General features: G+C 31.7%; 1 protein-coding gene across 2 annotated transcripts in view; it reads right to left on the bottom strand.

The window, feature by feature from the left end:
- The window catches only part of LOC149911001 (UNC93-like protein), a 56839-nt gene that overhangs the window by 14658 nt on the left and 14418 nt on the right, over positions 1-27763 (bottom strand). The window contains exon 2 of one of the 2 annotated variants that reach the window (XM_090101793.1): positions 12945-13027. The exons of the other annotated variant lie outside the window; for it this stretch is intronic. The gene's annotated coding sequence lies outside the window, so the exon portion shown is untranslated. The remainder of the gene's footprint in view (positions 1-12944; positions 13028-27763) is intronic. 2 annotated transcript variants of the gene reach the window in all.

Raw genomic sequence — 27763 nt, 5'->3', positions numbered from 1 at the left:
AATATGTAACTCATTTATTTTTATTTTTAATCATGTCAACTATTAATAGCACGCCATATAAAGCATCTATTAAATAAGATAGGATTAATTTGAAGTTATTTCGCTATTGGAACATTGTTTTTTTGAAATAACGTCATGTGCTAACTATGGATCCGTTTTTTCTTAACATCTATTTGTTTGACTAATTTTGTTATATAAGAGATATAAATATATTAAGTATTTGCTATGATCGTTCGATTCGTTACAAAAGAATAGATTTTCATTATTTAATAGATAGGTGTGACTTGTTATTTGTCAGAGCGTAATGGTATTAAGTGACGGTTGGCTAAAGTTATGCAATTATTTCTAATTAAAAATAGTAATTATGTTATACCTATACTTTCGTATAGGTAGAACAATTAGTGACCAATTCAACGCAACATTCTTTTAAACTCTGTATCGTATTTTGTAGGACTGGTTGCAAAATTGGTATATTTTCTGCGAATTAAAACAATTTGGAACTATTAAAGTAATTGGTCAATAGTCTCTAGCGTTAATTTTACCGAGCAAAAACAAAAAAGAAAAAACTTGACGCGCGAGTCAAAAGTATGCGGGTATAAAAATATTCTAGTTTAACCGCTTTTATCTGGATGATATGAAGTTCCGGGTTCTTTTCTGAGTTGAGTAAGGTTGTATGTCAGTGACTTGGTGAAAAAAGTGTACCAACTTCTTTCAACTTAGCATCTCGTTAGCACTCGCCTTTACAATAAATTAATTTTGTAATTTAATAAGTTAGCATGCGTCAATGAGTCTTGTAATAATTATAAAATTTGCCATTTGCCAAGTACCTAGGTAGGTACTAGGTACATTTCTTATTAATTAAAGTCAAAATGCGGTTCCCGAATATTACCGATATCTTCTACAATATTGCACTTAAAATGTTGTAAAATATTTTATGTTTTGCAAGATTCAAATCACTCCTAATTTTCCTCCGTTCTGTCTTAATCAATTTTCTAGTAGTGATGTTAAGAAGAATATTATGTCTTTGTCATCTAATGCCGTCGGGAGTGATTGCATAAGTCGTAGCATGATCCTTCCTATCCTCGATGTAGTTGTTCCTGTCATTACCCATATTCTTAACCATTCCGTTTCCTCTGGTACCTTTCCCACTTCTTGGAAAAAGGCTAAAATTATTCCTCTTCCGAAAAAACGCAACCCTTCCTCTTTTGCCGATTTCCGTCCTATCTCCATTTTACCATTCCTGTCCAAAGTCCTCGAAAAGTTAGTACATCACCAATTAAACACCTTTCTCAATAAAAATAACTTGCTGAATCCTCTCCAGTCCGGTTTTCGTCCAGGTCATGGTACGACTACTGCTCTCACTAAAGTCACTGATGACATTAGACTTGGCATGGACAACAAGCAGCTCACATTGCTTACGTTGCTGGATTTTAGTAACGCTTTCAGCTCTGTTGATTTCGATGTCCTTGTGAGTCTGCTTCGTTCCCTTAACATATCTCCAACTAGTATTGATTGGTTTCATAGTTATTTATATGGACGTCAGCAAAGGATTCACAGTGATGACGTATCCTCGTCATGGTGTGATATTCGAGCTGGAGTTCCTCAAGGTGGCGTTTTGTCTCCACTCCTTTTCGCCATTTTCATCAATTCTATCTCAAAATCCTTAACTTCTCTCTACCACATGTATGCCGACGACGTTCAAATCTATACCCAGTCAACCCTAGCTGAGTTGCCGAATGCCATCCAAACAATGAATAATGATCTGAGTTCAGTCCTTCAGTGGAGTAACCAATTCGGTTTGAAAGTTAATCCATCAAAAACGCAGGTCATCATTGTTGGTAGCCCATCGGTAATCGCGAAGGTTGACTGGGCTTCGCTTCCTCCGGTCAGTTTATGCGGTACTCTAATACCCTACAGTAAACAAGTCAAAGATCTTGGCATATACATCGATCAAACACTATCCTGGGATGTTCAATTGAATAATGTAAGTAGGAAATTGTTTGCTTCCGCAGGTGCTTTGCGGCGTCTACGGAATCTTCTGCCCATTCCAACAAAGTTAGCGCTTGCTCATTCCCTTCTTCTATCCCACCTCGACTACGCCGATGTCTCCTACCTTGACCTTTCTGAAGCCCAGTTGGATAGGCTTGAGAGACTCCAAAACTTCTGCATCCGATTTATATTTGGGTTAAGAAAATATGATCACGTTTCTGAATACCGAAAGAAGCTGCAATGGCTCCCTATCCGACTGCGGCGTAACTCCCATATCCTTCATCTCCTGTACTGTGTGTTGTTTGATCCAAAAGCTCCAAGCTATCTTCGAGAGAAATTCAAATATGTAAACTCATTGCGCTCCTCCACTAATCTCTTGCTTTTTATGCCGGCCCACAATACTAAGTTCTTCCACAACTCATTTGCTGTTCGTGCAGTTCAATTGTGGAATTCTCTTCCCATAAATGTCAGACGAGCCCAAAACTTAAATTCTTTTAAAATTTTAGTAAAACATCATTTCATGTCTCTTTCTTAGTTCTAATTTAGCTGTCTCGTTAGTTATATAATTTTGTTACTTAAATTACTTAAACTAGATGTGTTCAGCTTATATTTATACCTATTCTATATGTACGTATAATTATGACATATACAGTATACCTATATTATAAATATATTAAACTATGTAATTATTTTATTTGATGTACTTTATCATGATATTTATTTATTTTTTATGTATTTTTTATTATATATATATTTATAATATATATTATATATATATTGTTTATATTTATATATATATATTTTATTTTTTATTTATATATGTTTAGATAGTGTATTTAAATATAACGTATTATGTGTCTTAATAGAATATTTTATTTAATTTTCCTTTTCGCATTGCCTTGTTTTTGCTCACCCACTTTTTGCTTTTGTGTTTTTCCTATATTTTAAGGGTTGCCTGGCAGAGATCGCTGCCTAGCGATAAGGCCGCCTTTTGCTTGCTTTATATTATGTGTTGTGTGCTTTTGCATTTGTATCTATTTATAAGCAATAAAGAATTTTCATTTCATTCATTTCATTCAAATCATAATTCAAATAGTTATTTTCAAAATCAGGCTGCCATTTTGGAAAATTAATTAAATAGCGCCACATACAATCCGGGCGATTACGATATTAAATATCAATATAAATATGAAATTAACACATATATAAGTAGTTAGAATGCACAAACGGCTTTGGCAATAATTTGTTATTCGCTAAGCTTAACGGGACGCGGAGAGCAAGCCTCGCGGAATCTTAAGGAGTGTCTGTATTGTTTACAGGCTAAAAATAGACTTTACAGCTTAGTAGGTACGATTGAATGACCTTATTCGTTCTTAGCCTTTTTTAATAATTTTAAAGTAACATTATCTCGATGTAACAATGAGCGTGATTTCACGAATGTTAATTGAATGCTTGCTTCGAATTGTATTGTTTTTGCTTTAAGTGCCTATCGGGTTTTTATTTTACATCATTTCAATCATATTAATCGAAATAAAATATAATTAGTATGTTCAGACTTTGTTGTAGGCTTCTCTGAGAAAGTGGCTGTCTCAAATTATTAATGTTCACATAGGTTACCTATACATATTTATGCAACGTGCGTCGATGTTAAATGTCATATATTAACATTTCACATAACAAAAGAACTATAAGCCTTTATTTTTAGTTTCTGTTTACTATATAGGTCGTCACGTGACAATTAAATAGTAAACAGCGTGTTTGTAACTTGTTTTTATTTGTAAATAACTTTTGTATGAACGACTCCAAATTTGCCGACCCGCTAATCTAGAACCAAACCATCGAACCAAAAATACTTTATTGTGACAACAACATGAATTCTAAAAGTCTAGTTGAACGACTAAATGCTTGAATTGACTTTGATAGGTTCCATCTCGCGGCTTCTCTCATGCTACGAGTAATTCCACTAAGCCTCGGAACAATTAGCCAGCCGGTCCCAGCCAGTTACAGCTAAATAAATCTAATGCAATACGGTTAATCGGGATAAAGTCGGTTCCTAACGAGTCATTGATCCCGATGAGTTTAATTTATATTTGTAACAATCAAGGACTCAACAAACATGTGTGAAGGGCTTACTTTACACTTTATGAGAACTAATTGATTTCACTTAGATTCAATTCTTTTGTGACATGATTAAATTCTGTGAATACATTACGCTTACTGATATACAATTTTCTCGGTAGAATGATAATGTAGTCTACGGTCGTAAACCCGTAATGTTATTATATAAGGAAATAAAACTGATCTTGTTATTGATAGGTAATTGTTTTAAAATGTTAACCGGTGTCTGTTAGAAATAAAATAAATGTTTAATTGTTTGCGAGAAAAATAATTAATTAGTGACGAGAAGTTGAAATTGTAATGAAAAGAAATCGACGTAATACCTACGTAGTATTATTTGCACGTGGGAGATGGTTCTACGGCGTAGACAAATCACTAAATAGTAAATACATTGAACATTACGTAATTTAATTAATTACATACATATATTAATATTATGTATTACTAAGTAAAATTAATAAAAGGTCTTTATCAATGCTTGACATCATTCATGTAAAGTGCAAAATATTAAGATGGGAGTAAATATAATTCCAATAAGCATCTAAGCAAATATCCAATAAGCATAAAGCTAATCATCAAACGTACTCTGCCTGGTTAACATTTAATCCCTGAAGCCACAGAAAACAATAATTTAACAAAACAATACTTTATTTCAATTGTTATGTTCCAACGTATACGACAACAAAATATGCAATAAATCAAAGACGGATACATTTTTTTAGTACATTGTAATCAGAGGTTGCTTTGAAGCACCTATTGTAATACTCGTGAAATAATTGCGTGTGGATAAAAAATAGAGAAAAAAATGAAGAGTCATCCATTGAAACCGCTAAATTAGGTATTTCAACGTGTAACGATCTGGTGTTTTTTATCTTTACTCCCACGTCCATGATTAATATAATACGCCAAGTTTTAACGAATTAGGGACTAATAAGTAGGTACATATATACTATATAGGTACAATTTTATTTTAGCGCTGTGTCTAATTTAGATGCGTATTGCACGCCTCATAAGCGAAGCGTTGAGGTGGGTACTACTGTCACTTCGCGCAAAACATCTGATTTTTCAAACTTAAAATGTCTTTATGTATCATACATTGCACTTGTAAGATAATACATACACACACATATTAAGAAAAAACACTATTTTTAACGTTCATGATATTTTTGATGTCATTTTTGTTATTTAAACTAGTTAAAAAACAGTTTAAAAAAGTTCTGTCTTGGACGTCCGTGTGTCTGTATGTGCGGTTCCTTTTTCTTGTTAACACGATAGCGACCGAAATACTTTACTAATCGAGTCTTTTTTTTTTCTCTTACGCTTGAGTATGCTCAGGAATAGAACCCTTTCATTTTTCAGGGTCTGATTCGATGTGGTTTAATTGTTATTAAATAAACAAAAATAATAATTAATAAATATTTATTAAAAAAAAATTATGAGGCGTGCACTTTTGGATTTTCCAAATTATTTTTTATATTGGTAATAAGTGTTTTTCATATTGTTATTGATTTTGAGTTTTTGTATTCTAAAAAATAATTTAATTTGATTCTCTCACGCAAATAATAGTCCTAAATACAATATTAATATTTAGAATTTGAACAAGAATAAAACGTTATTTATAAATGTGTATATTTAAATATGTGTCGTGATAAAATTTACACAATCCACTAAACAAACACCAGTTTTATATTCATAACACAGTAAAATATATATTTGCATACTTTATTATCAATTCACACGAAAGAGAAACCTAGGCACCTACTTTTGACGATAATAGTAAAACAAACTTTTTGCATTGTCAATATAACGGACCCAATGACATTGTTTACTATTGCATATGAGGAAGTTACTATAACAAGTTACTGAACATGCTTATTCAATAATTGTATACTTTTTTTGTATAATTTTCCAAAAAGCCTAAATAAAATGATTATTCTATATTGAAAAGTTATGTGAAGAAAAAATCGCCGGCATAAATTATATTATACCCGCAAGGTAAAATCTGTTAAATTAACCATATATATGTAAAACCACCCATAAAACAGGACTAAGGAATTGTTATTATTTTTATACACTACGATAATACATATTCAAGTTTTATCGTTACATTCTTATATTTTATTGTTAAATGAATCATACCTCGACTTTATAGGTTCTTCTTAATAAAACTGCTTTCAGAACCGGTGGTACCTAATTGTTATATAATATACACAAACGTTCTAGAAGTCTGTTGGATTACAAGATGAATAATAAACGTTCGATTTGAGTTAGTACCTTTGACACTTGGAAATTGCGATTGCGAATAACAAATCCTTCCTAGTGACTAGTGAGTATACTGTATACAGTATATCTACTGACTAGCTGTGCTCCGCGGTTTTACCCGCATTACTTCACTCCTGTTGGTCTGAGCGTGATGATATATAGCCTATAGCCTTCCTCGATAAAGGCTATCTAACACCGAAAGAATTTCCAAATAATTTGGAAAATCCAAAAGTGCACGCCTCATAATTTTTTTTTAATAAATATTTATTAATTATTATTTTTGTTTATTTAATAACAATTAAACCACATCGAATCAGACCCTGAAAAATGAAAGGGTTCTATTCCTGAGCATACTCAAGCGTAAGAGAAAAAAAAAGACTCGATTAGTAAAGTATTTCGGTAGCTATCGTGTTAACAAGAAAAAGGATCCGCACATACAGACACACGGACGTCCAAGACAGAACTTTTTTAAACTGTTTTTTAACTAGTTTAAATAACAAAAATGACATCAAAAATATCATGAACGTTAAAAATAGTGTTTTTTCTTAATATGTGTGTGTATGTATTATCTTACAAGTGCAATGTATGATATATAAAGACATTTTAAGTTTGAAAAATCAGATGTTTTGCGCGAAGCGACAGTAGTACCCACCTCAACGCTTCGCTTATGAGGCGTGCAATAAGACCAGTAGTTTCTGAGATTAGTGCGTTCAAACAAACAAACAAACTTCAGCTTTATAATATTATATAGTATAGATATAACCGCTGCAATGTAGCAACTGGCTAATAAATATCAGATACAGCGTCACGATTCATTCCGAACAATATTTAATGGGTCGAGGTTACTTGAATTGCATTTATGTGATGTTACATAATTATTGTGCATCAACGTACTAGATGTAATATGATAATGAGGGAATAATCATATTGTTGGATAGTTAAATAAATAAAAGTCAAGTCTCATATTGTAATGGAAATATACAGTGTTTATGCGTTGTGTAAATCTGTTAAATCGGAGCATGACAAATGACTAAGGGCGCGTTCCCACCGTGTCGTGACGACAGATAATCGTGTAGTTTTAAGTGTCGTGGCTTATATGTTTAAATGGAGGTGTTCACATTTAGAACGACACAATTTACTGTCGTCTACGACAGTTTTTGCAGTGACGACACTTTGTCGTGACAGTGGGAACGGCAAGCACGACAGTCGTAAAACGAAAAAAAATCGTGGACGGCAACTCTATGACGTCCATTGAACTCAGGAGAGTAAACGCACTAGTAATCACCAAGCGAACGCAGAGGCGACTAGATTTGTAGCTTGCTGATGATGTGTAAACGACAAAGCGACTGCCAGGAAACGATAAAATGTCGTCGCGATCCAATGGGAACAGCTAGATACGACAGTCGCTAAACGATAAAAAATGTTGACGACAAACAATCGTTATAATGGGAACAGGTAGAGACGACAGTCGTCGAACGATAAATTAGTCGTTACGACATAGTGGGAACGCGCCCTAAGTATAGATATGTAACAATTCTTTAGAAAAAACATCTTCTATTCTTATTCTATTATCCTTTATGTTTATTAGACGGTATAGTACGTACATTGAAATTCTATACAGGATATGCCTAGATATAGAGTAAGATCCCAGAGCCGTAAGACACAATTTGTAAGACCAATAGAATCAGTTAACAGTCTGTGGCAGTTCACAGGTGAAACTGTCAGAAATAATATTGATTCAAGTAAGATTATTACTATAATCAAGTTGGAAATAACTCAGAAGCCGCAAAATCATTGCACTGCTCAAATTCCACACGCTAATTAGTCGCGCCGTCAATCTGATGAAGAAATTGTAATACCACAGCTTATATACCTCGTAAAATGCACAAATTTAAGGAATTTATTCATAATACACTATTTCGGAAATTATACACAATTCTCGAATAGGTAAAATACAATTTCCACTTGGTCTCACCTCGATTATGTGCGTTTAAACTCTCAACTAGTAAAGGGTTAATAACACCTGAACAGTGGCTTAAAATAGAATTTCCATTAATATCTCTAAGTTTACTAGCTTAGTTATTTATAAGTGCCAGTGGCCAGGACGATATCTATTCCTTACTAAGTAAGTACACTCTTAGCAATCTATTTTTACTCGTAATACTTTCTTGACGTTCTTTAAATACATGAGCGTGGAGCCAGCCAGCTAGGACTCGTTAGACTAGTTTCCTCCGAGCCCTGAGCGACGAGACATTTCTTCACGGCTATTTAACCATTATTACATTTCGAGTGCCTTTTCTTTGCGGCGCACGTAATTTTCTTAAAAACGTACACAATTTTTCAAACAAATACACGATTTATGACGAAAAACTACGTAAGAGGAAAACTGTCAACGCACAGTACGCAGTGAAAGTAACCACAAATGGTGTGTTTACGAAAGCCTTAAGACCTATAAAACTCGCAGCGGTTCGATGGAATGTCCACGGCGAGCGCTCGATATCGCGTTCGAATCGGTTCAATGGAAGACGACCGGACACCTAACAGCTAACTGGAAAGTCTTCACATGAGACGAGCTCGGGGACCTTAATACCGAGCCACCATCCTTTCTCCGCGTTGTCGACTAAAGTCGCAGAGTCCCACTCTTACTGCCGATAATTATTCGCGAACACAAGGTCGTCTCCTTCGCAGAACTAGCCGTGTACGACCGGTTAACGAAATTCGTAACTCCGTCACACTCATGCAAATTTGGTACTTGCAACATTATAAACACGTGCCACTATCGGACGAGTATTTTGCAAATAGATCGGCGATATTGTCAAAACCATTTAATTCGACGAAGAATTTTTATTACTTACTAATTAACTTTCAAAAGATATAATTTGCAGCGAAGTGGAGACGTAGGCAAACCAGATTTTTAATTATAAACTGGTGGTTAAAATAAAGAGTTTGTATTACATGATTGCAGTGCAGATAAACATGTATTTTAAGTATTAATTTAATTAAAGCATTTTGTAACTATTTATTATTATGAAAATCATTAAAGTGTTTTTGTGTTGATGTATATTTTTGGTGAACACGTGATTTCAGAGATGGTTTTACAGGTTTAATATTGTTATAATAAAAGAAACACTATCAGCAGTGTGTGCGACCTCGCCTTATTGCACGTGTTTATAAGCAACGCTTGCCTAATCTTGAAGATAAACAAAATTTACTGTTACACACGACGAATATTATTGGGGTTAAATATTGTGAATAAATAATTATAAATAAAATAAGTAGCATATCTCTCAATTTTATTTTCATTACTTAAGTCAGGTTTTTAAATTACCCGTAGGCACCCAACAAAAATTCTGATATCATATCATTGTATAATTTAAACCAACATTTAACTTAAAATATTATAATTTATTCAATATCTATCAAATAATTAGTATTCATTTGTTTTTTTATTTAAATTGAATTATACAATAAGTCATTATGCAACATTGAAACAATTCTTATGTAGCGAGGTGCGCGTTGAATTCCGTAGTATAGGAACATTCATATTATGTCCATTTAGCTACATACTAATCTTCAGATCAGTTAATTTAAACAACAAATAATTAAATTGTAGACTTATGTTGTTATAGTCAACCCCTTGGTTATAAATTTCAAACTGTCTCTTTCTAATCCATATCTTATTATACAATATTAAATTAAATAAAGCAAATATTTTTAACGTTATATATGGAAAACGGTAATTTGATTTCCATATTTGTTGTGTATCAAGGATAATTACACAAACAATTATTTATATCTAACCTTCAACTTGACTGGAATATTAAATTAAAATTTGATTGCCAATAATAAAAGAGTATTTCCGCAAAATTTAATTTTACTAATCGCCTATAACCTCCGTTAGAGCGCCTCGTTCAACTATTTTGAATTCTTGATAAATTATACGAATTTAATGTTATCAACACGAATGCGTTAAAATAAAGAAGCGAAATCAGATGGAGCCTGTTTTCCGTTTTCTCAACTATTATTATTATTGCAAAGTTTATTCATGTGTTTCGAAAGCGTTAATCGAACTACGTCACTGTGACGATAGTCAATATAATAAATATTAACAACGGTTCCTTCGTAATCCATTACACCTACCGATCGCTTTTAAACGTATAACTAAATAAAAACAAACATAGCATTAGATGTCGACAAAACCGTAATATTTACAAGTAATACTCAATAAATAATTGTTTAATCGTTTTTAACTCAGACTACAATAAGGAATACATTATTTTTAATGGTAATGATGTAATTTGAATGATAATATGACGATAATCTAGATTTATATGGTCAAGACTCTCGAGACTTATTAAGAATTGTTTTAATAGGTAAATACTAAATGTAAGGTAGGACGGATGATTACGTAAGTAATGTAAAATTAATATTTTAATATTAATACGGAAATGTACGTACGTACGGATATGTTGTACGCCTGGTAATTTGATGTTTTTATAGTTATTCTTCTTTTATTAGTTTCATATTTAAATGATGTGATTAAAATAGATAAGTAGATAATAATAAATCTAGTCTATAATCATTACTGCATTGAAATATTGTTCATTAATAAATGTTATGTTTGATATAGTTTCTCTCTACCACACTCTATATTAACAAGGGTTAAGTTTTCTTTATTTTTTCTTTTCTCGAAGTAGTTTTTCGAATCGACCGTCTTATTTAGCAGAGTTAAATGTGTAATTGAGTAAAAAAGACGCGACGAATATTGTACATATTATACCTGTACAATTTAATTGTATGTACTTTATTTGAAAAAAATTTGATCAGTTATTCACAGTACACAAATGCGCATAAATTACTGAATCCATTTAATTTGGCGAATAATTATTTTTCGTTTTTCAATGCTATCGCTTGCATTTAATTACTTTTGTAAATGAGCCCTGATAATCGCCTATCGCCTCACGATAAATAATGTGTTTAATTTAATGTTGCTTTTTCCATTATTTAAGCAACACGGGCATTTTATTTTTTTTTAAATTGCTTTATCGATGTTCATAATAAGTAATTAATTTCTAACCATTCACTTTTAAGACGGTAAATATGTATACAGTATAAGTAATGGTTGTTCCAATAGGTAATGTAAAAATTTGGTTCGAATTTAGTTTAATCCAGTTAAAAATGTACTCAATTTTCAAAACTATTGGTGTGACATACTACACATACCATAATTTAAATTTGTAATACAGCCTCCATCGCCAGTCAACTGAAATTTCAAGAGAAAATATAATATTTGAGTAACGACTAGCGTATCGAAATATATCAGCGAGACCGTGACGGTTTTGCCACTAATCAATGTACATACAAACACATCAACGTGTACGTAAGTACGACCGGAATAAATTAACCTGGCATGCTTTTTATAACATTTTTGCCGAGGATAACGAGTCGATCACTCTTCCTGAAAAACCAACGTCATCGTATATGTATGTATTATATTATAAAAGTATCGCCATAGTCTCGTAATGATTTCCTATAGCGTAGTTACTATTTTAGAGTTTACCATTGCAAGGGAACGCCCACCGTACCATTCGACTTAGTTGCGATTCAATGAACTTGGAAGGTAATTGCCTTGTGTTTATTTCTTTGATACGTTAAGAGTAGAAAGCGTTTGTGTATCTTGTGTGTCTTTGCGAGTGTGCTCATATCGTCGAAAACCTTATCGTGGTTTCAATCGATGATTATTGTAATTAATTAATTTATTATGATAAATAGATAACTCATTAATCCAATTTTGTGTTTTATCACGATTTATAAAACACAGTGAATCCTTTCTTTATTTCAGTTTCTAACGAACCGTTTGGGGGTGATGTATTGTAAACTTTCTGAACCGATAATGTTTTTAAAAAATTGTGTACCTACGTCATTTTACCAGCAACGTTCAATGTTATCGGTAGTATTACAATACAGTTGGAGTATTTCCACACTGTCTTAACCTATATTGGAGAACGTTGTGAAAACATGATGTAAGATATTTTATGTAGAACTCAAAACCTTCCCTTATCAAGTGACGCGTTAAATTTAAACCGAAAGCCTACTATCACCACAGAGAGAACGGCCTTGTTGTTGCGTTTATCAATTTTAGGAAGAAAAACAGTATTTGCATGTATAAAATGTATGTTATGAAATAAAAACACATATAAAATACTTGACATACAAATGAACTATTGTACTGAATTAATAATTTACGAATTTACACTTGTTAAAAGCGAAGAAAATTTATAAGTGATCATATTACTTTATACGTACTCCATCAAAAAATATGTTTGTATCTTTTTTTGATCTTTTTGTGCTAAGAATAAAAGCTTCACAATGGATAAGAATGTCACATTGTTTTAACGATACCTGCGCTTGATTTATTTTGGCAAGCAATACATGTGGCTTGAATCGAAAAGATTAAAAGCATTTGCGGTTTCCTCAAAACAATCTACAAGTTCGTAGTTTAAATCAGAGTTAACATAATATTGAATGTTTTTTTAATCTAACCGTGATGTCCAATAAGAAATAATGGTACATACTACGTTGTTATCGGCCCGTGTGCGTGTTGGAAGCCCCGCGAAGACGTGGCGGGGACCAGGGGAATGGCAGGCCAGACCTTGAGCTACAAGAAGAAGACACCCATCAGTTCTCTGCTCTATATGTCGGCCATTCGCAGTGCTAGAGATGCTACATTCGCTTTGCAATACACTTATAAGAAAATAATGCATATGGGGTGTAAATAAAAGGGTGTAACGGTTAGTAAAGAATAGAGTTATGAGAGGTTAGTGTTATTCTTAAAGTCTCTATAGTATAATTCCTAGACTAAATACATTATTGAATAAAATATACAAGTCCCATTTTTATAATAACTAGATACATAGTCCATAATATAATGCTCTTCTATGTAAAATATTTGTCATCTATAATTAGAAATATGTTGAAAATACTAAATTCTCCATGAAAACTTTAAACTACACTATCACTAATAATAGTTTATTTTTACGTGATCTACAATCTACGTTCGTAGAAATAACGCACGTTACCAACGTTATTATAATCTTGATATCATTGACTGCTTTTCACAGTTTTTCCTTAATCTGCATCTCGTTTGGTTTTGCATAATTTAATCAAATAATAAGAGATCATTCGCTCTGAATACATTAACATTTACAGATTCCGCAAACAATTTACAATAAATCTAAGTTTACAAATATGGCAATTTAAATTCTTATTTTAGTATTTACAAGTTAGTTAAGTACAATTTGGAATACCTAAATATGGTTGATTAAATTTTAAAAACTATATTTAAAGAAATTGTGCGCTGCTTATTTATTTAGTTTACGACAAGACGAAACGAATAAGGTCGGTCTGAACAAGACAATCGATGAATGGCGAATGAAGCCTAAGTTGATTTGATGGATGATTGATAATTTCATAAGGAGCTTACAGTGATTGGCGCCTGGATGAATACGGCACACTAAATTGCTAATAAATATGTATTGAACGTGATGTTTCTATCGATGGTTTTGATAAGGTCGGTCTTTGGCACTGCGCTCATTTTCAAGGTCAGAAGTTGATTTATTTCAATCAACCGGATCGAGCTTTAAAATGACGTCATCCATTCAGTTATGTTGACGTCTTGTCAGATAGTATTCGCCAGTGTGTGCAAATTAAGTTTTTCTTATGTCCATCAGAGAATGTGTTGAATTCTCGCGTTAAATTCTTTATAAGGTGGTTTATAAATGTTCACAGCAAGTTTTTATTTCGTTTTATATGAATACATGTTATTTAAGCTCACACAATGCCATATAGAAGGTCCTCATATCGGGATAGTAACATATGCTGGTTTTAAGAGTATTTGAAACATTTGACAAATTTTTAGTGATTCTTTAATCTCAATCACAATATACAGTTTGAATTCTAATGATTTAATAATAAAATCTAAGAACATACAATAATAGAGTACCTATTATATTTATTTTTGCCTCAAAATGGACATGGTCTGAAACAGAATATTTAAAGCGATTTAAATGGAACCAAAAAAGCTTATTAATGCAACAACGAATGCGCTACGTTACTCAATTTTATCCGTTGCTACGTCCGCGTCGCTACAAGTTTCTTAGACGAATAAATATTTTGTTCAGATTTTTGTAAATATCACTAAAAAACTACATAATTATTGGGTCTTTCGATGTCTGCTGCGCATTAAAAAACATGAATTTTATTAGTCATCATTTCAATATAATACGAGTCTTACACACGGCTTACTGACGTCGGTTTTAAATTTTACGTGTATAAATCATAATAAAATCCAACCGAATTTGATTGACTACCTATTAGTTTGCGTATTGTGTTCAAGATCTTGTTATTGTGTCCACGAAATGAAATCTTTCGCAACAAAGCATGAAGTGATCAGTTTTTCAATACAGTACCTAGAGTTTCGTTAAAAAAACTAGATTGATCGAAATTTAAAAATTTTAGAAATGTTTGCTATAGTGTGCAGTAACAAACCTATTTACCCAGTGTTAGTAGTAAGAAATGACTTATGAATAAATCTTATGATCCTTTATAATTATATACTTATACTAGCGGTCCGCCCCGGCTTCGCCCGTGGTACATATGAAAAATAGATGTTGGCCGATTCTCAGACTTACCCGATATGCACAGAAAATTTCATGAGAATCGGTCCACCCGTTTCGGAGGAGTATACAGACTAACATTGTGACACGAGAATTTTATATATAAGATCTAAATATGCTAAGAGATAATTTTAATCTCAATTTAAACAATACTAAAACTATTCATAATATTGACATTAACTTATGAACTCGAAAATTAAGTTCCATATATATATTATGTTCCATGATATCATTATATATTATATTAATTATTTAACGAGGACTATTTACATTGCGATTCATAAATAAATATTTCTTGCTAGTTTATCCTGATGTTAATTAGTTTAATTGATAATAATTGTTCATAAATATACGTTTTTTAAGTGGTAGGTAGTTAGCGTCATATCAACATGGAATTTAAAAATACCCTATATTTATCAGATTTCAAAGTAGTATATAAAGTTCATACTTTCAAAATATTTTCATATTCAGCCACTGAAACAGCGGACGGTGCCAAAGATACCATATCCGTACCTAATTTTAGTTTACTATATCATGTACAACAAACAGATAGAAAACAACGATGTATCGTAGTCCTGAAGAGTTGTCCAAATGGTAACATCATAAAGAAACATATCAATAGTTAATAAGTAATTGTTGTATGAGACATATTTTGCTTCTCGCGTGCACGTTTACCTTCCTAAAAAAATAACGTGTGTGCCGAGCACGCGTGTCAGAACTGAAACTTCTTTAGCAAGATTCAAAGATACTAAAATAGTCGCCTTACTCTATGACGTGACGGTATTGCCATGACGCGACGCGATGGAATTTTAATTTCAACGCGCCTAAAGAAGTTTAACTTCAAAAATCTGATCATCGTTAGTTAATTATTGTTTTCACGGATAGTGGATACACATAAACTGTCTGACCAGGATCAGTAAAGAATAGGATATACAGGGAAAGTACAACAATAAAATGGGTATATAGGTATTCGTGCTGTTTCAATTGGCAAAGTTTCAAGTGTTTTCTTCGCACGTTTTAGAGGTTTCATCTATCTTGATACCGTAAAATATAGTTTACACTTATTTAGAAATATTTTTTATATGTACAACGAAGTTTTAGTTCTAAATAGATGGCCTATTCTTGCCAATGAATGTAGTGTTAGTTAGTATTTGTAGCAAAACATTAATGAATGCAAATTATTCAATTTCCTCAAATTTTAAGGTGAATCCAAAGGTATTGATTTCCGCTAATTTAGAGGTCAGATATTTGAAGTTTAGAAAAGGCTAGGTCATTATTTGACGATGCCCGTATTTGTTTATTTTTACAACAGTTTAATTTAACATAAATTCAATGCGAGGTTTCGCTATTCAATAGAGATTAAGTTGCAACCTTCCAGTAAATTTTGAGTATTTATCTATTTAATATATAAAAGGAACGTTATTCTTAATAACTAAATACTATTATGGCAGTAAGGTTCACTAACTTTCTTTTTTCTAAAAGGACAAGGGACTGAGGCGATAAGACAGGAGGTAGCATCCTCGCGTTCACACCTTGCTTGCAAATTTGTACACCGTACACCGTACATTATATAAAGTACACATCACAAAAGTTCCATTGTACCTCCGGACACATTTTACGTACGTTTACGGACCTTTTAATGACGAACATTAAAAGGTCCATGGCATTCTAGAACTTAATTAGACTCGTGCAAAGCGGGCAGATGTTATCTTAAGATAAAAATATGCAAGGGACGATTGCGGAAAACCGTAGTAATAATAAATGTACCTGACGCTCGCTGCATCTCTGATAGACAATCTTAAGACAATTTATGACAATACTTAGTTCCGCTTCTCAGATCCAGCTAAAATGACTGTTTGTTTTAAATTAAACAACTCTTCCGCTCAAATGCACCATGTTATCTATGCATGTAATTATTGGTTGACGTAAATTGAAGGGGTCTTAAAAGTTTATTCTTTTTTTATTGTATCAAATTGCCAATTTTTAGATACAAATGGGAGCTAACACGTTACATCTTTTATGTCGCTTTTTATCACGATTTTGACGTCATTGAGTAGAGTCGTCGTTTTTGTGTAAATTATAGCTTATTTTGTGCGACTGTTATGCTTTTAGACAAATGCAATTTTGTGTTATGAGATAAAGTCAAAAAATGGTACAACTCAATTGAAAACCAAAATTTTTTCCTAAAATTAAACAAAAAGCCTCTTTAATTTATTTAGTGGGTACGTTAAGATATCATTCAATTATGTTGTGAGCGATTTGCATGTTTGATAAATATAACGTGTTCTATATACTTAGCCGATTAAGTTGCAAATTCAGATATAATTGCAATTTGCATGCCAAAACTCGAAAAATACGTTAACGTAAATTCAACGTTACAAAGAATATTAATATAAGTTACTTCTCGTTATTCAAATTGAAAGATACACAATAGAAGTTATTTGAATCAATTAATATCATGTCAAGAAGCCGCCATGACTAACGGATATGAATTGTTTTTACGTCCGGACAATACGAGTTACGTTGTATGCGATTAGCAAAAAACGCACGGTCTTTCTTATACGTTGTAACTAATTATATTTAGTAAAAAATTACTAAACTCTTCAAGCAATTTGTGAAGCGTTTAGCGAATGAGCGGCGGAAAAAATACGAATTAGAGACGACTTGTTTTGAGATTAGGAAGTCCCTAAATCAAGGAATGCCCCTGAATGTTGGTGGATAATGATTTTTTTTTTATATACATAAGACACAAATGTAATTGCGTGTTTTATGTTAAAATCGGGAAATGAAATATTGTTTTAGTTGAAATATGTTAAGTGAGTTTACATGGGTTGTAATAATCTTATGTAACGCTAAAGGTTTTAATCTTACTGAATGAAGATTGTAAACGATGTAGAATTTTCATGATATTTCTGTTAAATAATTATAAGATATAACGTGTTATGACTCAGATTTGATGAACACAGAGCTATTAAAATAAAAACTCTAATATTAACATCACTTCCACACCTCGCTGTAATTTACACAAAAAGCAAAGAAGGACGAATTTAAATAAAATTCATAGAGTTAATAATAAAGACACTGGCGATAATGTTAGATAAACATTAGTGTGAGGATGTGAAGAATAAATAATTGTGAACTTTTGACATATAAAAATATTACTTGTTCACACGAAGTCGCGCGTTCTCCGCTGTTTTATTAAATTAAACGTGTTATTAATTATTATATTACTATGCAAATCTAATTATTTTATTTCAAACTGCGAATTGGTCTTAACCATATTTAAATGAGGTACATTTTACGTATTTATGAATTAAATCTGCATTTATATTCATTGATTAAAATCAAATTGGATTGATTTTTATGTGTAATTGTTATATTCTGGGTAATTGTTATTTATTTATCCTGTCATAAGATCAACCTTTTAATGTTTCCCGTGTCGAGGCACGTGTCTCTAAGGAACCTTCGTGATAATAAAGCCTAACCATGATCTTATTTGATGCACGTAACCTACTAGCCTTTCTGCACTATTCTGTTTCCATATAGGTCCTAGTAATAGACAAATAGCTCTGGAGGCCAATTGCTTTATACAATTAAATAAACGTCAATTATTACAACCTTATACAAAGTATAAAAAACAACTTTTACGTTTACATTTCAGTTCTCCACTCAGACGGTAAAAAATACAGATAAACGTATGTATTCGTATTTTAATTGACTCGTCTTTATATTTCTAATTAATTAACTTCCTACATAGGTATTATTAATTGTGTTGCCAAGTGATATACGCATATATTTTTATAGGAACTTAAGCCGACGTGGAGTAACTTAATATTATCAGGGAAAACGAACATATATCGTACACATTATTGTTATTATAACTCACGGCCGCGGTAATCTCTGACAATAACAACAATTAAATAATTTATTTAATCTTTAATTGCAGTGTAAAATAAATCTAAGACATGATAACGGGTGTAGTCATCTTTGAGATTACATTAGCAATCTAGGTCTGGTAATGGAAACTGTTTTGAGCGAGTTTCAAACGGCATTGAATGGAAAATTTAAGGATTTTCCAACAATAACTAATTGGCTTGATGATTAGAGCCTATTGTTACAAATTACATATATTGTTCAATGGTTTGCTGTTTTGATTACTTAAGAATGAATGAAGAATATAACTATAAGCATAATTTTCGAAATTTCAAAGGTTAAGGAAAAATTAACATCTTTTATTAAAAATTTACATACAATTTATACAACACAGCCGAGCATTCACATTACGTTATCATATAATTGTGTAATAAACTTAACGTTTTCATAATTTAAAAAAAGGTTCCACAATTGATTGCATTGTTTGATGTAGAAGGTTCGAAACAGGTGCACACTTGTTATCATGGGCGTAAATTAGATGGTAATACTAAGATGGGAAATAGATAAAGTGTCGAACTGACTGTTTTATGTCCTGCGAGACAGTGCGGCTAGAATAACTAACAACACTTCCTGACTTCTACTACGGATTTAAAACAGCGAGGCAGTTGTTTGTTTAACGTTACGAACTCAGCATGACCGTATGGAACTCACAAATTCGTATGGAGAATAAGACAACGAAATGTCGGAACAATGGTGATAATGCTAAAAGCCGTCGCACGATTTGGCGGCGCATTAGCATGCTAATACAACGGTAATGCTATTGTCTCGGGAGTACCACCACGTACCATGCTCATATGGCCGTAATGGGAACTTTATGTTTGTAAATAATTAATGTTTTGTATAAATACCGGTTTTACCTGCTTTATTATGTTCTTAATTGTGACAAAAAATATGTTTTGAAATGTACCTATCTGTTTTTCTATGAAATAAGGAAAAGTTTTTCTGTAATAATCCATATTTCCGACGAATTTGTAGACGACTAGAAATATATTTACTCGTGTAGGTACATATTAGGTATAATTGCTATATTTACTGAAGATAACGGTTTGGAAAAAATACTATTGATAGATATCTATAGAATCATTAGTTTGTAGAATGAAAAATACCTATTGAATGATAGTTCGCTTTTCTAATAATAATGTGTGTTCAAATGTTTTCTTCCGTGTCTCCTGAACATTGTTGACTTCATTATAAATTCCAGAGACAATAGCAAACGTGACTGCGTTGTGTATTTCATGTGTGAGTGAGTTGTTAAGGAAAAATACAGCCCCTATCATCTTATTGTTTATGCTATGCCTTGTTCACTATCTTGATTGATTTATCTGTGGTATAAATATTTGAACGTACCCTGAGAACATATTAATGGACACAAAATGACAGTTAAATAAATAAAATATAGTTATTAATTTACAATTCGATGTCATTTCTAATCAAGGTAAAAGTAAAACAATCATTAGATCAATCGTGAATTGTATTAAGGGCCGATTTTTCAATGCTTGGATAAAACTTATCCGTCCAATAAAGTATTACACGATAATATTAAAATGTCACGTAAACTGTCAAATACGGGCAATTTGAATACGTTTTTAAAATGGTAGTTTTATACATTATTCGACGAATAAGTTTTATCCAAGCATTGAAAAATCGGCCCTAAATCAATTATTTAAAATGAGTTCAGAAAAACACATCCTTATGACAGTAAAAGACAGTTAAAGACAGTACACATTACAAAAATAACTAACATAGCTATGAACATTATTTACGTTCTAAAAATAGCGCCACGTTATAAATTTCCCACGTAGTTTAGATTGACTCGCATCAAGAGAAGACATTTGATCTGGAATAGTGACGCATATTATTTGTCCACTTCACAATGGGCAGCGTTGGGCGAGTAGAGACAATCGCTATAGTGTATCGTCATTGTAGCTGATGCTCATTCATAATCGCCGTACTGGCGGCAAACATCGACGATCGTGTGTTGGGCCAACGCTGCCCATTGTGAAGAGGTTCAATTAGTGTTTCTCAGCATCCCTAATTGTTACGGCCATTTAAATCCGTCACCGCTGAACATTTCCTCCATTGTTATTCAACTTATCGCGATTATTAATTAGCTTGTAAATTAAGGCTCAGAAATAACGTTGTGATTCAATGACAAACCGTCTACGTAATCGGCGAATTATTTTAATGTTATTTTTAGAATAGATGCATCATTAGGTATTTTGATTGTTATATTAATTAAGTGTTTGGGAAATTTAGATTAAGTATACAGAACGCAAAAAATACACTTAGTTCATGAAACCAGTTCATGAAATTGGAATAAAACATGAAATTAAAATTTCTGGAAATAAAGACATTCAACATGTCAAGATCTTAACTTTTATCTTAAATACCAATTATTTGTGAATTATAAATTCGTCTTTATTCATCCCGCAACAGTGATAAGTACTTAAACTATTAATTAACTAATCATCTGACATCTATTTATAAATATATGTCATTTATTTCATTTAATGTCAAAATTATTTACTATCTGTTCGCATATCTAATATCCGGTTTTTAATTGATATATCCATATAATTGATTACTCATTTCTAAACGCCTTGTCAATAGTTTTATACAAATATTTATTGCCTTTAAGTATATGCATTTTTTGTACATTTTTTCTTTTATCTCTAGGTAGCGTTTAGCTACTATTATGTATTCTGTGCTCTAGGTACCTATGTAATTTGTCATTTATACAATGCACTGTGTTTCATTAGATCAAAAAAATTTCCCTGTGCTGTTTATTGTATTTATCGATCAAGGGATGTATTTTTAATGTAAGAGTAGAACACCCACGTGTCAATTTCTTATACTTTATTTTAAAAAAAATGACAAACTTTAGGTGAATTTTTCATGAAAAATATTGAAATGTATTCTGAAATCGTAACTGTCTAAGATATTTATTTTAAATAAATATAGACTTATAAAGCATCTTTGGGCGCATATTATCCAGTTTTTATTTTTTGAAAACTACCTCCGAATACCGAGAAATATATTTTTTTCAGATTTTCGTTTTTATTTTTTTTCTCCCTAAAAACGCAAAAGTGCGGCTTGTCACTAGCATAGAATTATTGCTCGTAATAAGGCCTATCACTCATAAAAAAACCACGCCGCACTATTGCGGTTTTTAGAAGGAATCCAATTTCTAAACATAGTGTAAGGGTTGTCAATAAATTTGACCATCATTCTTTTTATTTTGTTTTGTACTATATTTTTTACCATATTACAATAAATGAGATATTTAGGCAGGAAATCTAATGACCTGCTTGGGGAACCTTTTTTTAATTTTTTTTATTTATACTAATTTTTTTTAAATAAATAAATATTATAGGACATTATTACAATTAATATATAAATTCGGGCTTGCGATGTGATAAGTATGTAAGTTATATCTCTTTTTATTCCTTGTATATCAACACTTAGAAAAAAAAACTGGTTTGACCTTTTGGCGACAACCCTATATTGTGTTTTTTGACCTTTTTGAAAATAGCGTATTATTCCCAAAAACCGCAATAGTGCGGCGTGGTTTTTTTATGAGTGATAGGCCTTATTACGAGCAATAATTCTATGCTAGTGACAAGCCGCACTTTTGCGTTTTTAGGGAGAAAAAAAATAAAAACGAAAATCTGAAAAAAATATATTTCTCGGTATTCGGAGGTAGTTTTCAAAAAATAAAAACTGGATAATATGCGCCCAAAGATGCTTTATAAGTCTATATTTATTTAAAATAAATATCTTAGACAGTTACTATTTCAGAATACATTTCAATATTTTTCATGAAAAATTCACCTAAAGTTTGTCATTTTTTTAAAAATAAAGTATAAGAAATTGACACGTGGGTGTTCTACTCTTACATTATAAATACATCCCTTGATCGATAAATACAATAAACAGCACAGGGAAATTTTTTTGATCTAATGAAACACAGTGCAATGTGACAAACTTGTTATTTCATTTGTTCAAGATTCACTCCGAGGTACTTTTATAATTAAGTGGGATGAATTTGTATGGCTGCGTGTACAATCAGTCGTCATAAAACTACTGTTTTTCTTGTCGTTTCAAGACACAATAAAATAATTATCCTGAGTAGATAAGTCCAATTATGTACTGAAATATTGTAGAAGTGAGATATCAACGATGGAGCAATACAGCAAACATTGTATTCGTGTCATTATGAGATAAAAGATATGGTAAATACACACAAAATAATTTAAACAGTATTATATAGTCAATGTAATTAGAGATGAGGTTGATAAAGGATATGACAACATTGATTTATGTATGCAATGTATAACCTATAGGTACAGAGAAATGTGACTTTGTTTTATACTATGTAAACTTTGTTTTATACTATGTATGTCATTTATAGCGGTATTTAAGTGTTTGTTTATCAACTAACTAATTTGGCAATGTATAACCTAGGTTAATCTATAATAAGTAGGAGCGCACCGCCAACAAACTGTTTTACAGTTTGGCGAAAATTTGTAAAGGTTATATAGTGTTACTAAATGGTAAATTAATAAAAAAAAAAAAAAAAAAAAAAAAAAAAAAATTACAGAACCGGCTACATGTAGTGTTGCATAGTTGTACATAATCCAACGGCGTATTGCATGAATTTGCTGTTTAACGTTCTGTATATAGTATGCACACGAAATTGATCATATCTAGACAGCTTGTAATTACTCGCGTTACAAGATGACTTCGACACATTAAGCGGATAATTCGTCCATCCAATGCACTCATACTGTTAATTCGTACGCTTTCTGAGAATCCTGTTAGTACAGGAATTTGGAGAGAATCCGACACGATACGGTTCAATTAACATGTCAATGACCTTAACTGCAAGTAAACATTTATCGGCCATGTTATATGTATTAGCCTTTTTCGCATTTTTTATGAAGAATTTAATTAAATTTTCGTTTAAGTACGTACTAAACTGTTGTGGAGAATTGTTATACTCTTTCCTTCATAACGATTATAATCGATTATGAATAAAATTTATGAAGAACCTCCATTTAAATGTAAACAATGTCATTGTGAATATTTACTGCTGCGATACAAATAATGTAAAGGTTTCCCTCAAAGCGTTAGTTTTATGATGGTTCATTACATCATCAACACCTCATGCGATGTCTTCGCTAAGCTTTAAAGTAACAATAATAATTAGTTTCTTATTGCCCTTATTACGTATTTTTTGCATTACTCAAGATTGCGAGGTGATGCAAATATTTCTAGAATTCATGTTCTCTTTTTCTTAATATAAAAATCAATGTAGTTTCTAAATGTTCATTGTATAATATTATTTGAAACGATTCGAGTCTACAGTTCCGCAAGAGGCAAATAAAAGAAAACAGTTCATTGGAGAAAGTAAATGTGAAATCATTGTAAATGAGACGCACACGTTGAAATATATTTACTTAAGTTAAGGATGCAGGGTGTTGACAAAAATTTACTGCCAATTTTTTTTTTAAATCGTAAGAGCATTGACGTCTCGCTCGATTATATTCAAACTGCAATCATTTATCAAGGTGACCCAGTAAGAAATTTCACGTGCAATTTATAAGGAATTAAGTATCGATTTTAAAACGTCAGAGTTCGTAAAGGGTTAGCAAATTAACAATGATTATCGTATGTTCATTAGTTAATATCTAACACTTCCGTCCGAGGAAAGCATGTTAAGTCGGTTTCGCTAATATATACCAATAAGGCAGAACTAATCTGTATTCATTCAAAATAAAACGGCGCGCTATTCCAATGAAATCGAGACTAGTTTGACCGTTGCATAACAAGAAAGGATTTGCGGCCACTTTACAAACAGCAGAATTCGTGGCCGTGACTACTACGCTACGAGTTTTATTAAATTTTCAATGGTTTTCAATAAAAAAGGATAACTATGACGTCTAATATAAGCCTGCATGCGCCATTTACATACGGCAAATATTTATTGGCAGTTTCCTGGTATTCTACAAGTCCTTTATTTAATCTTCTTGGAATCGCCTGCCATACTTATTGTTTGTATTATTGCGTACAAAATTTATGTATTTAGCTCAATACGATGTTAAAATTTCAATATCGTGTTTTTGGAATTTCCCGTTATCGCTAATGTTTAACATAATTATTTTTTTGCACTTGCACATGTTTATGGAGTCGTAAATCACATAAAGTTAGTCATTGAAGATATGCGAAAAATGAACCAATGACGAATGTATGTAAAACCAGCTTACATGAATTACATGAATAAATACATGGGTCAAAAAAATCGACTTCTAAATAATTTTGGGCAATATTTGGCCTCGTTTTTTATAGTCGAAAAAGCTGTTAAAGTTTATTTCCAGGAAATTTAGTCGGTACTAAAACATGATATAAAACAAAAATTTATTATATTATTAACTCTTGCTACGTGTAATTATGTTCATGACAATTTCAATTGTTTAAATATAATTTATATTTAATTATATTTTAACAATTAAATGCATAAATCGGACATAATCAGTCCTACGTGCAACAAGGTGTGACAACTAACGACCATACACAGATTAGATAACTTAGCAGTGCCTTAACCGTTTTTCATAAGGTTCTACAAACATTTAACAGATAAAGTACGTCATTATGGTCTCGGAATACGATAAATGTTTGAAAATATTTTTTATGAGTAATAAAGGAATGCGGTAATGTCACGTTGTTATCGTTATTTTTTGTTCTAGAATAAGTAATTTATTCATAGACCTGTATATTGACACGCTTTGGCGGATTAGATGTGTTTTGTTCTTCATTATTAAAATACATTATAAATATACTACATATTTCTAAATATAATCAATACAAAATATCTTGTTAAAAAGAATTTGTTAATTATTTTTTAAATCAGCGGTCTGTCAATTGACGTATGAAAAACATAAAAAATATGTTTAATAGGACAGTTAAAACGAGTTTCGATATTTTGATATTGAAATGACATTTCAAAGAATGAGTTTGTCATTTTTATATTTCTGTTGCCAAAAGATCTAAATGAATACCTTAGATTACAAAATAAAAGGCTTTATACATATTATATTATAATACCTATAAAGATTTAAGTTGATATAATGAAAAATTGTTTGTTTGTTGTAATCAGAAAATATTCCAGTTAACTCAACTTGTTGCATAGAGTCGTCCAAGGATGTCAACAGACACCAGTGGACTAATTCATTAAAAAAATAAACAATTTTATGATCTGAGAGCCAAAAAATAGTATTTAAATAAACACATTATATAATATCGTTAACTTTCTCTTAACGATATCGGGAGAACACCTCTACGAAAACTCTAAAACTTGCCCAATAACGTACTGTCCTTGCAGAAGCAAGGAATCGCTTAGAAAAGCGATTTCCGAATTAAACAATAGCCTATCTGTTAATCAGGTAGAAATAACTTTCAATTAGAAATAGTTTAAACACATGAAATTTCATTCTTACCATTATTTTTAAGTTATGCACTATAATATAACACGTAATAAAATTTGAACGGGAAACGATTCTAACAAACAGTTCATCAAGAAACATCTATCACATTATTTGAACAGTGCCTATTGAAATGAGATGTAACTGCCCATTGTCTGTGGACGGGTGTCATCACTTTAACGACCGTACCTACCGCCGAGATTAATTAGGCTATCGATAAACAAATGTGACTTGTTAATAGTTAAATGAAAAATGCTTGCATTTTCGCGAATATTCCTACAACATTTAGCAAACATTTTATTTCTTATTTTCATAAAGCTCATAATCGAATTCGAAAACTTTCGTCAAGAGAAAGTAAAGTCCCATGAAAAATATTTGTCTATAGACGTTCCGAATATAGTATCTTATTGAAACAGGTTATGTTTAACCCCAATAATAAGCTTATGTCCATATGTTTGAAGCTAGATTGAAAGTGCGCACAGTACCTGTGTTTGCAACTTTGCAAGTGTTCATCTGTCGCGATGTGTAAAGTATAAACTTGTTCAATATAGATACCGTTTATGATGAAACATTGCTTGTGTGTGTAAGCTAATTATCTTAGGGTTACCATTCGATGTGCTTCTATTAATGTTTAGTGAGCACTTATAATTTATTAGTATCACATATTTTTTCCGAATAAGTTAATACTAAAGTATTAAATGTAGTTTAATATTATTTTGTATATAATATTTATGTAGACTACATTCGTACTAAATTGCGGAAGGCAGGTTGTGAAATTTCGTCAATATTCAGGATATACGTCATAAGCGAACAACGTAAATACTTAAAAATATTTTATAAAGGTATGCAATTATAAAAGCTGGTTACTATGTTCGTCATCATTAATTAAAATTACTATATTATGATAAAGAAAGATTGGCCCCTAAATTGTTAAATTTATTCGTTGTCATAGTTAAACTGAAAACATTGTCTCCAGTTATGTTAAGTATCGCCAACTGTTTTTCCAACGCGTTTGTTCTAAAAGTAGCACCACACGCCGCGGCCGGCGCCGAAGTCCACAGAAAGTGGCGTCGGCGCCCCAGCGAATTTTAATTCCTTGCATTCAAACGTGATTTGTTTACGTGTTAGGATTTGAAATTTTCATTGTTTAGTGCTTAGCTTGTAAGATAAATTAGCTGCAAGTAGACGCACAACGCCCATATAAAGTAGGCTCATTATGAAAGTAACCGTTCGCGTCGAGCGCGATAGAATCTATATTTAGTTTCGCTCAACAAAAAGCTGTGATAACTGATAACGTTAATAAGT

The sequence above is a fragment of the Colias eurytheme genome, chromosome 1 (assembly GCF_061535395.1).
Source record: "Colias eurytheme isolate Ceu_HAF_F1 chromosome 1, ilColEury1 Martin Lab GWU primary, whole genome shotgun sequence".
Lineage (NCBI taxonomy): Eukaryota > Metazoa > Arthropoda > Insecta > Lepidoptera > Pieridae > Colias > Colias eurytheme.
This window is presented reverse-complemented; position numbering and strand designations above follow the sequence as displayed.